We start from the raw sequence: 12621 nt of genomic DNA on the forward strand, positions 1-12621 counted from the left end.
AAAGAATTCAGAAACGAGATGGAAATTGAGAAAGAAAATTGAGGATTTATTTAAATGAGAAATACACCTCTTAAGGAGAGGTGAGCAGAGAGGCGAGCAGCTGCCCCGAGTTTTTTGGCACACCAGTTATATGGGGTATCTAGTTTTATGGGCGGGATCTTCACTGGGAAGGTAGGGTTTGAGGGTCATATTCCTTAATTTTTACTCCACCTTCACCTTCCCAAAAGGAAGAGGGGTTTTTGTCCTTAGTTAGTTTATCAGAGGTGTCATGGCGTCGGTGTATGATGGGTACTTCTTATCTGCATAGCTAATTTTATTATAACTTTATTTATGCCCCTCATTAGGGCATAATGAGCAACAGGTTACATCAGGACATGGGCGATTCACGCCCTTTTCCACCTGTCTTTGTCTGTGCCCAGGGCACTTATCACCCCAGAAGGCGTGGTTTCCTACCAGTCTGTAGGTTCTTTATCTACCCATGGATCCTTCTGTTTGCATGGTGTGTGGTTTCCTGCCATCTGGCCCCAAGCACCCCTTCTCTGCTCGTGCCTAACTTTCTGCCTGCTGTAACAGTGTGACTGGCACTCTTCTGGGAAGGGACCTGAGGGAATGTGCCAGGCTCCGGGAAACTGCGTAGGGTCTAGAGTCATGACGGTCTTCCCACTCACTTTTATGGAGGTCTCACAGACAAGGCGCAGCCTAGATATAATGTTTCCAAGGCAAGAAAAACCCACTGGGGTACTGAATAGAATATTCTAAGAATCTTTTAAATCAACAGCTCTGCCACTTGACCATGAGGAATGTGCCCTCCCCAGGGATGCCTGGAGAAGATGGAATGTGCACCAACAGAGGAGCCTTACCTCATCCTCCTCCAGCCTCTGGGCCCTTGCTCTGCAACGTGAGAGCTGGACCTCCCTGCTTCCTGCGTCTGCACTCTGGGCAAAACTGCTAAGTGGGCTAAGCTTGCCTTCCATTCTATCCATTTCATCTTCCAATGACACTCTACACCCTCATGCTGCCCCCTGGCTGCTCAAAACTTATTCTGGGAAAGGCAGTTTTTTAAAGTTTGCAAACCAATAGATAGCCTGTTCACAGATGTTTTATTACAAAAATCTTTTTACTTTTTAATTAAAACTAGTAACAAACATTTGCAATTCAGGAGGCAAAATTTCAGATCCCCAGCTTCTCTTAAAAATAAACCAGTAAAGTTCTAGTCTTAATAGACCACATTTCCTCATGTCATAAAGTTACCCCCTGTACATGGGGTCTGGGTTCTTGAGTTTGCTACAGCCCTCACCCCTTTCCTCTTACTTACTTTTAGCTTTAGTTTTTGTAAGATATTTTAAAAATTATAGTTTATTTACAATGCTGTGCCAGTTTCTACAGTACAGCAAAGTGACCCAGTCATACATACATATAATCCCTTTTTTTATACTGTCTTCCATCTCGGTCTATCCCAAGAGACTGGATATAATTCCTCGTGCTATACAATAGGGACAAATTGCTTATCCATTCTAAATGTAGTTCTATGCATCTACTAACCCCAAACTCCCAGTCCATCCCACTACCTCTTCCCTCCTCCCTGGCAACCGCAAATCTGTTCTCCATATCTGTGAGTTCATTTCTGTTTTTTAGATAGGTTCATTTGTGCCATATTTTAGATTCCACATAAAAGTGATATCATGTGGTATCTGTCTTTCTCTTTCTGGCATACTTTACTTAGTATCTCTAAGACAATCTCTAGTTGCATCCGTGTTGCTGAAAATGGCATTATTTCATTCTTTGTTAATGGCTGAGTAGTGTTCCACTGTATAAATGTACCACATCTTCCTAATCTGTTCATATTTCAGTGGCCATTGAGGTTGTTTCCACGTCTTGGCTATTGTGAATAGTTCTGCAGTGAACATAGGGGTACATGTATCTTTTTGAATTACAGCTTTATCCTCAGTTCTATAACTACAAGGAAATAAATTCTACCAACCTGAGTGAGAATGCAAACAGATTCTTCTTTAGTTAAGCCTCCAAATAAGAATGAAGCCTGCTGATACCTTGATTGCAGTTTTGTGAGACCTTCAGTGTTACTGTTCATCTAGAAACACCAAGATAAACATTAAACAGTTAGAACTTATAAGGGAATATAGTGAGTTACTAGGAGAACAAGTAAAACATATAAAAAGCAATATGTACCAGTGATAATCAATTAGAAAATATAATAGAAAAATATCTCATTCATAATAGCAAAAACTCTAAAGTGCCTAGGAATAAGTTGAACAATAAGTGTGCAAGATAAACTACACTGAAAAAAACTGTAGCACTTTATTTAAGAACATGAAAGACGATCTGAAAAAAAGAGCTATATACCATGTTTATGGATGGAATGATTCAATACTGTGAAGTTGCCAGTTTTCTCAATTAATCAATAAAATCAGTGGGATAATAAAAATCCTCTTAAAAAAGTGTTTATGCTATCCAATAATCTGAGCATCTTTTCAATCTTTTCATGTGCTTATTGATCTTCTATATAACTTCTTTGGAGAAAGGTCTATTCAAGTCCTTTGCCCATCTTTTTCTTTTGTGGTAAAATACACATAACATAAAAATTACCATCTTAACCATTTTAAAGTGAATACTTCTGAGGTACTGAGTACATTGACATTGATGTCATCACCTTCCACTTTAGAACACTTTTCATCTTGAAAAACTGAAACTCTATACCCATTAAATAATAACTTCCTATTCCTTACTTCCCTCAGCCATAGGCAACCACCATTCCACCTTTTTTTTTTTTTTTTTTTTTTTTGGCTTTTTAGGGCCGCATCTGCAGCATTATGGAGGTTCCCAAGCTAGGGGTTAAATCAGAGCTGGAGCTGCTGGCCTACGCCACAGCCAAAGCAACACCAGATTTGAGCCATGTCTGCAACCTACACCACAGATCATGGCAATGCTGGATCCTTAACCCACTGAGAGAGGCCAGGGATTGAACCCGCATCCTCTTGGATCCTAGTCAGGTTCATTAACCACTGAACCACAGAGGGAACTCCCACATATCTTTAATTTTTTGAGCAATGTTTTATAGTTTTCAGTATATGTCTTTCACCTCCTTGGTTACGCTTATATTCCTAAGTTTTTATTCTTTTTGATGATATCATAAGTGGAGTTGTTTTCTTAGTTTCCTTCTTGGATTATGAACACTATATTGCAATGCAACAATTTTTTGCATGTTAATTTTGTATCCTGAAACTTTGCTGTATTTATTGGTTAGTTTATTGTGTGTGTGTGGAATCTTTAGGGTTTTTTTGTGGAATCTTTGGGGTTTTCTACATATATGATCATGTAATCTATGAAGAGAGATAATTTTCCTTCTTCCTTTCCCAATTGGAGGCTTTTTATTTATTTGTCTTGTCTTATTGCTCTGGCTAGGAATTCCAATACTATATTTAATAGAGGCATCTTTGCCTTGTTCTCTTATAGGAAAAGCTTTTGGTCTTTCTCAATTGAGTATTATACTAGGTGTAGTCATTTCATAAATGGCTCTTATTATGTTGAGCTACATTCCTTCTATTCCTAGTTCGTTATCGGTCTAAAACTTTTGATAATTATATGACATTTGGCATATTTTAAAGATGAGTTGAAATGCATTTTTGAAGAGCCTTTCTGGAGAGCAGTTTTATATTACCTATTTTTTTTTTAAATAATGACTGCATCCACAGCATATGGAAGATGCTGGCCCAGGGGCTGAATAAAAGCTGCAGCTGAGGCTCATGCTGCATATGTACATATAAGTGTATATAGTAAGTATAATGTGTGTACTTTATGCCCCAGAAGTCAGCATTTACCATAGTAAATGCTCACACAAACGTATACGGGACTATGTATGAAGTTCACTGTAATGTTGTTGTAATAGTCAAAATATTGGCAGCAACCTAAATGGCTATCTGCAGGGGAAGAATCAAAAATAAAAGCAAAAGCATAAACATAAATAAAACCAAATTGGAGCATTTATACTATGAAATATTATACAATTGTTTAAAAGGTAGGAGGCCAATCTCTTTATACCAAGATGTGCAGAGTTCCAAAACATGTTTGAGTGAAAAAACCAAAATGGTTAAAGCCAGTATACATATTGACTAAATTCACACATAGATATATATATATGGACCAAATTTTGCTCAGCTTGAACAGATGTAGCCCCTGTTATCTATGCATTTCCCCCATCTAACTCTCTTAATGGTTATATGGGATAAAGAGGATTACTCTCCCAATTTATCCATCTCATACATAGTTTCCCTTTTGATAATGCTAAGTTTGGTTTTAAAATCTGTGAGTTTGTTCCATTTTTTTTTTTTTTGTCTTTTGTCTTTTTAGGGCCACAACTGAGGCATATGGAGCTTCCCAGGCTAGGGGTCCATTCGGAGCTGTTGCTGCCAGCCTACACCACAGCCACAGCAACACCTTATCTAAGCTTCATCTGCAACCTACACCACAGCTCACAGCAATGCCAAATCCTTAACCCACTGAGCAAGGCCAGGGATCAAATCTGCAACTTCATGGTTCCCAGTTGGATTCGTTTCTGCTGTGCCACGACGGGAACTCCTGTTTCTGTTTAATAAATAACTTTTTCGTATCATTTTATTAGATTCTATATATATATATATATACATGACATCGTATGCTTTGTTTTTCTCTGTTTGACTTCACTTAGACTGATAATCTCTAGATCCATCCATGTTGCTACAAATGGCATTATTTCATTCTTTCTTATGGCTAATATTCTATACATACCACATCTTCTTTATCCATTCCTCTGTCAATGGACATTTAGGTTGCTTTCATGTCTTGGCTATTGTAAACAGTGCTGCAATGAACACTGGGGTGCATATACCTTTCTGAATTACGGTTTTCTCTGGATAGATGCCCAGGAGTGGGATTGCTGGATCAAATGATAGCTCTATTTTCAGTTTTTAAAGGAACCTCCATGTTGTTCTCCATAGTAGTTGTACTAATTTACATTTCCATCAACAGTGTAGGAGGGTTCCCTTTTCTCCACACTCTCTCCAGGATTTATTTTTTGTAGACTTTTTGATGACGGCCATTCTATCACAAGGTGAAACCTTAATGCAGTTTTAATTTACATTTCTCTAATAATTAGTGATGTTGAGCATGATTTTGTATGCTTTTTTGGCCATCTGTATGTCTTTGGAGAAATGTTTATTTAGATCTTCTGCCCATTTTTTGATTGGGTTGTTTGCTTTTTTGGTAGTGAGTTGCATGTGTTGTTTGTATATTTTGGAGATTAATTCCTTGTCAGTTGCTTCACTTGCAAATATTTTCTCCCATTCTGTTTTGTTTATGGTTCCCTTTGCTGTGCCAAAGCTTTTAAGTTTAATTAGGTCCCATTTGTTTATTTTTGTTTTTATTTTCATTAGTCTAGGAGGTGGATCCAAAAAGATACTGCTGCAATTTATATCAAAGTGTTCTGCCTATGTTTTCCTCTAAGAGTTTTATAGTGTTCATTCTTACATTTAAGTCTTTAATCCATTTTTAGTTTATTTTGGTATATGGTGTTAGTGTTCTAATTTCACTGTTTTACATGTAGCTGTCCAGTTTTCCCAGAACCACTTATTGAAGAGACTGTCCTTTCTTCACTGTATATTCTTGCCTCTTTTGTTGTAGATTAATTGACCATAGGTATGTGAATTTATTTCTGGGCCTTCTATCCTGTTCCATTGATCTATATTTCTGTTTGGATGCCAGTACCATACTGTTTTGATTGCTGTGGCTTTGTAGTACAGTCTGAAGTCAGGGAGCCTGATTTCTCTAGCTCTGATTTTCTTTCTCAGGATTGCTTTGGCTATTCAGGGTCTTTTGCTCTTCTAGACAAATTAAATTTTTTTTGCTCTAGTTCTATAGAAAAATTGGTAATTTGATAGGGATTGCATTGAATTGGTAGATTGCCTTGGGTAGTATAGTCGTTTTGACAATATTGAGTCTTCTAATCTGAGAACATGGTATATCTTTCCATCTGCTTGTGTCATCTTTGATTTCTTTTATCAGCATCTTACAGTTTTCATAGTAACAGTATTACTCTTACTTTATGATGAGAAAACTGAGCTCAGCAATGTTAGGTAATTTACTCAATTTCAAAGAAGTAATCAGAGCTAAATCAGAGCAATCCGTTTTAGGGCACCTAACCATTATAGCATGTTGTGTTTATAAGTTACAGAACTGGACTGTAGTCAAATGAGATGATAGAAAAGCCCTATGTGCTTACAAGGCTGTAAGACACCAAGAAGGGTCAGTTAAAAAAAAAAAAAAGGTGAGTCTGCCAATGGAAATATCAAAAGTCATCTTATTGTTTGAGAAGATATTTTAACATAGCTTTTTTCCCACAACTTTCTTTTAAATCTGATTCTTTCTCAGTTAAATAAAAATATTTGAGCTTGTGAGCTGAATCGATATCCTTTAACTTGGCCACTAATATGTGAGATGCATGAAGATTTAGGGTTTTCCTGAAAGATACAGTTGATGTAGAAGAGAGCAGATTTTATGAGAACTAAGATCTAGAGTCTGAATCCTTCCCAAAGGAGGGCAATTCCATCTCTTAATAAGATTAAAGTCACCCTGAGAGGTATGGTGAATACTGAAAGAAAACAATGGTTTTGAAAACATATATATACCCTAGAGATAAATAATGCCTTTAATGTCAAAAACTAAAAATATAAAGGGAGATAGCAGAAACATACTTTATGCAGAGATTCAAGAGTTTAACTGACACTTTAGGGTAATAACTGACAGTATTGATAAATGAATCTATCACAAAGTTGATCATTATAAGTAATAATCTTTCTTTGGTCTTTTTGATTTGCTAATCTGGAATTTTAAAATATTAAGTGATGGGAGTTTCCACTGTGGTGTAGTGGGTTAAGAATTCGATTGCAGTAGCTCAGGTATGCTATGGAGGCACAGATTCAACCCCTGGCCAGGTGCAGTGGGTTAAAGGATCAGATGTTGCTGCAGCTTTGGCATAGGTTGCCCCTGTGGCTTGGATTCAATTCCTGGCCTGGGAACTTTCATATGCTGCAGGTATGGCCATAAAAAAAAAAAAAAAAGAAATATTAAAGGATGGACAGATGATGTAAAAAAGCAACTTCCTTGTGATCTCTTTTAGCCATGAACTCAGACTTCCAAAGGGAACAAAAATGAAAACATGTTACTGGACATTCATAAAGCTCCTATGTCCTTCCACTAACTAGTGCAACTCACTGGGAAAGGAAAATACAATTTCTATACTGACCATAAGAAAATATATTAAGAGGTCAGCTGTGAGAAAAATATAAAAATTCATAAAAACTGAAGGAAAAAAATCCCTTATCTGTAGGAATTACTGCAATGATAACTAGGGTATATAATCCAAATAACAAATTCAATTACTATATCACTAATGAATGGTAATATTAATTTTGAGACAGTCCTTAGGAATAACATAGAAATTCATATCACTATTCATATGATTTCTCTACCTTTCTCTCATTCTTATTTAAAAAACTAAATTTGAGTTCCTGTGGGCAGTGGTTAGAATCGACTAGGACATGAGGTGCGGTTGGTCCTGTTGCTAGTGGGTTCGATGGCGTTGGTGGCTGTGGTGGTGCGCGGTCGGATCCGTTGTGGCTCTGGCGTAGGGTGCTAAGCTCGATTCAACCTACTGAACTATATGGAGTGAAAAAAAAAAAAAAAAAAAAAAAAAAAAAAAAAAAAAAAAAAAAAAAAAAAAAAAAAAAAAAAAAACTAAATTTTGAACTTTAAGGATATATCACTATGGTAGGTATGTGTGTTCAATATATTCATTTAGTCACTTGTTCAATCTGTAACCCAAGAGATGAAGCTTTCATGCATCAGACACAGGAAGAGGATTTATACTGTTATTGGTCTTCATATGAGGGCTACTTCTCCTGAAGGTAGGAGAATGTAGAAACGCACATTCTACTTCTTTTAGAAGAACGACATTTGCACCAATCCAGGTTGGCCTTTGATTTAAAGAAAGAGAACTGAGATGGCTTCAGACACTCGTCCAAACCTGTGACGCTAACTTAACAACAAGGAATTTAACATGCTAGATTTAAAATATCCCTGCCCAATACACGAAGGGTTATTAGTGTTTAATACCAGGCAATGGGTATTTAAAAATGCATTATAAAGAAAGCTGGAAAATCCTGTTAAAATTTAACTATCAGTTACATATCCTTTTTAAACCTTGTTATTTACAATTATATTTAACTTGGAACTAACAGATTCCTGACTTTCTCTTCTTAAAAGAAGATGAATGTCTTAACTCTGCTCTCTTTTGTTGGCCAAGTACAGTGACAAAATACCACATAAAGAATCATTGGCTGTCAAAAACCTAAGTGATACCAATTGCAAAGTACTAAGAAACAGAAATTGAGCAATGATGAAGAGTTCTATTGACTTTATCCCTCCAAAATAATTTTACATAAAATCTTTAAACTCAAAATTGGGAAAGAAAAATTGAGATGAGTTCTACCGTGCAAAACTAAAGACCATTACACAGTTTCCTTTAAACATGATCATCCTTTTCTTCAAATACAAGTGTTGAAAATAAATCTGTGTCATATCTAGGCAGGATAGCATCAGAAATTTCAGGACTTGTGTTCTTCATGTTTTTAACTCCTATAACAGCCATATTAATCTAAATTTCCAAGATGCCAATAGCTGGGTTTAAGAGACATCATCACACTGAAAAGGTGGACTCTGTTGTAACCGCTTATTAAAAACAAACCAGGCCAAACTTGTGGTTTAAAAATTGGGACCAGATGATGCTTAATAAGCATGAAATGGTTTCGGTGTTACAAATGAGAACCAGGTGTGGAGAAAAGCGGCTTGGAGCTGAGCACGGCCACCTACAAGCAGGGCTCATCTTCCCAAAGGGTGAGAGTTGGTCATCAATGATATACCTGGCCACTGTCTGGTCTGTCTTGTCGCCCCAACTCACTGTAAAGGAAAAGCCAAAAATTTGAAGAAGCCTGTCTCTAAAATTATGTATGTGTTCTGGAGTTCCCACTGTGGCTTAGTGGTAATGAACCTGACTAGTATTCATGAAGACATGGGTCTGATCCGTGGCCCTGCACAGTTGGCTAAAGGATCTGGCGTTGCCGTGAGTTGTGGTATAGGTCGCAGACGTGGCTCAGATCCTGTGTTGCTGTGGCTATGGTGTAGACCAGCAGCTGCAGCTCCAATTTGACCCCTAGCCTGGGAACTTCCATGCCTTGGATGTGGCCCTAAAAAATAAATAAATAAATGATTAAATTAAATTAAAAAATAAAAAATTATATATGTTCTGAAATCAAACTGCCTACAAGTAGACAGGAAATGAATGCACAGTGGCAGTGCCATTATTAGAGCTTCTGAATAGAATGGCTCCTTCCCTAAGTGCCCAGCCATGAAAGGAACCAAATGATCAGCAAGGTGATTCTGAATTTTCCTTTAACAAACCTTTCTCTTTTAGTGAATGCTGGGGCTGGGGGATGGCAGTGGGGTTGGGAATTGGGTGACCTCTGGCAAGTTCATCTCTCTGGGCCTTGACTGTCTCATCTGTAAAATTGGGGCTGGGGCCTTATGATCTAAGGTCTCTCAGGAACAGGACTCTATGGTGCTATCTTCAAAATATGTCTGTGCTCTTATTTTTTGGCTCAGACTTCAAAGGAGAAGAATAAACAAATCTGTTGCTCAAGAAAAAAAAATCAGTTCTGCTGTTCTCCCCTCTATTCATACCAACTCATTAAAGCAGTTTTCTAAGCCAAATCTCTCTCAGTTGTCCTTCAATGGGGGGGGGGTGTCTATATGAAATAATCCCACCTGGCTGAGAAAACAGTAGTAGGAGACAGACTGTACTCTCAAGGGGCCAACAATGCTACAACCCAGTGGTTGCCAGTTTTCATCATACACCAGAATCCTCTGAAGGGCTTGTTAAAACACAGATACCTGGGTCGCAGCTTTAGAATTCTGACTCAGTAAGTCTGGGGTGGGGCCCAAGAACTTGCATTTCTAAGAAGCTCCCAGGTCATGCTGATGCTGTTGGTCTGGGACCACACTTTAGGAACCACTGCCATATGAACCTAAAAATACCAGTAGTCTAGGTGAACAAACATGACATTATTATCTAAGAGCCATGGTTATTTCTATTGGATTTTGAAATAGAACACTGTGTTAGGCACCACAGAATGTAGATAACTTAAAATATGGAGATGTCTTTCAAACTAAACCCTGCTGTTTTTCTGTATTTGAGTAGAACTAAATACATACAGAAGAGGCGCCTTCTGGCAAACTCATGGTAATGACATTAAAGTTATATTGGCTGCCATCCCCAACTCTGTTCTCAGGGCAGGTTATATAACTGGTGGGGTTCCTTGTTAAAAATTTATTTAAAATTTCAAGATGGTAACAGCAGAGCAGTAAACCAAATACAGGGTCCTTCTGAGCTCAGGGCTCTGTGTAACTGCATGGATCACACAACCATGAAGCTGGTCCTGCCTATTCTTGTCCTTTGGATCAGGAACACTCGCTTTATAAGTATCAGCTTCTAGGAGTCAGGGTTTAGCAACCACCACTTCCACATAGGATAATTGAGGACATTTGTCAGCAATAACAAAGTTAAGTATCTACTGAATAATTCAGTACATTATGTCATTCAAAGAGAGTTAAGACTCAGATCCTGCCCTACAGAAATTTGTAATTTGATGAAAAAACAGAGTATATATTTAAGGCCCATGAAGGCAAGAAAATACTGGATTTATTTATCACTCCATGCTTAGGACCTAGCACAGTGCTTAAACAAATTAGATGTTGTAATGAATTGAGTGAAAGACAGAATTTCTCTCTAGTGACTGTCTCTGTGGGCTGGGTAACAAGTTAAAGAATGAGAATTCTCATTTCAGCAAGTGGTGCTGGGAAAACTGGGCAGCCGCATGTAAATCAATGAAATTGGGACACACCCTCATACCATGCACAAAAATAAACTCAAAATGGCTTATAGACTTAAATTAAACAAGACACCATCAAACTCCTAGAAGAGAACATAGGCAAAACATTCTCTGACATCAGCCTTACAAGTGTTTTCTCAGGTCAGTCTCCCAAGGCCACAGAAATAAAAGCAAAAATAAACCAATGGGACCCAATTAAACCGACAAGCTTTTTCACAGAAAAGGAAACCATTAAAAAACAAAAAGACAGCTTACAGAATGGGAGAGAATAGTTGCAAATGATGCAACTGAAAACGGCTTAATATCTAAAATATACAAACATGTATTTGTATATAGATATGGGGGAGGGAGAGAGAGAAACAGACAAACATGCTCTCTCATGTCTCTTATAAGGGCACTAACCCCATTATGAAAGCCCCAGCTCAGTGACCTCATCTAACCCTAACTGCCTCCCAAAGGCTCCATCTCCAAATACCATCACATGGGGGAGGATTAGGGCTCAATATATGAATTTTGGGGTATGCACTTTCAGTCTCTAATGATGAGTAAGATATGAACCCTACTTTAAAGGGGTGTTTAGTCTAGATAAGAAACAGATTTTTTCGTATGTTTGTATGTGTGTGTTTGAATCTCTGGTAGAACATATCATATGAAGCTACAGATAAATCACTGAGAATCTAGGTAAGTAATCTCTGTGTTGTGTTGTGCTGGGCTGGGGGAAGGAGATATTGGAAGAATAATCAAGGAGAAGATGTTTCTTACACCAAGTCTTAAAAAGCCTATAAATCTGAACACAAAGAGATTGGGGGAGGGATTCTAATAGTGGGAACAACACAAACACAGACAGAAATGTTAAATGTTTCTAGTGAATACTGGAAAATTCCATTTGGCTGAATACAGAATGGCTAGTGGCCAGATCCTGGAGTGATCTTAATTTTAGGCTAAGGAGTTAGGATTTTATTGTATCAGCATTGGAGCCATTGACTTTGGGGGTGAGGAGTAATATAATAAAAACTGTGTTATGGGATGATTAATCTGAGTGTAATGCATGCTCTGGAATGGAACATAGAGAGAAGAGAGCCATGAAATTCTTAGAGAGCCTAGCAATACTCTTGGTGAGGATAATAAAATCTTGACCAGTGTAGTGGCAGAGGGAATGAAGGAAAAATCACACAAGGCTTTTGGGGGAGCAGATGGGTAGATTCACTAACTGTTCCATATGAAGGAGCAATGGGAGAGAGCCAAAGGTAATTCTGGAGTTTTAAGCTCAAGTGGTTAGACAGATGCTGGTAACCCAAATATAAGCAGGGCATGTAAGAGCAAGAGCTGGTCTGGAAGCTGGGCTTGTGGGTAAGTTAGGTGGTCATGTTGAATTCTATCATGCACAAGTTGAGTTTGAGGTACCAGAATTACACCCCGGTTAAGCTGAGAAAGATGATTTGAGAGCAGAGGCAGGGCCTCTTCCCTCTTGGGAACCATTCACAGAGTGGCAACATTTGCCGTCTTGGAAGGGAACAGATTTCCCCAAGAGAGACTAGAGAAAGCAGAGAAGACAGGTGAGGGCAGGACAGTCCCAAGCAGGGAGTTCTGTTGTTTAGTGAGGAAAGGAGGATGTGGACCAGGGAAA

The 12621-nt window shown here is 38.0% G+C and overlaps 1 long non-coding RNA gene across 1 annotated transcript in view; it reads right to left on the bottom strand.

Moving 5' to 3' along the window:
• The window catches only part of LOC102162488, a 441109-nt gene that overhangs the window by 66267 nt on the left and 362221 nt on the right, over positions 1–12621 (bottom strand). Inside the window, exon 3 of the long non-coding RNA XR_002339798.1 lies at positions 1982–2089. This is a non-coding gene — a long non-coding RNA (uncharacterized LOC102162488). The remainder of the gene's footprint in view (positions 1–1981; positions 2090–12621) is intronic.

This window comes from Sus scrofa, chromosome 16 (assembly GCF_000003025.6).
Source record: "Sus scrofa isolate TJ Tabasco breed Duroc chromosome 16, Sscrofa11.1, whole genome shotgun sequence".
NCBI lineage: Eukaryota > Metazoa > Chordata > Mammalia > Artiodactyla > Suidae > Sus > Sus scrofa.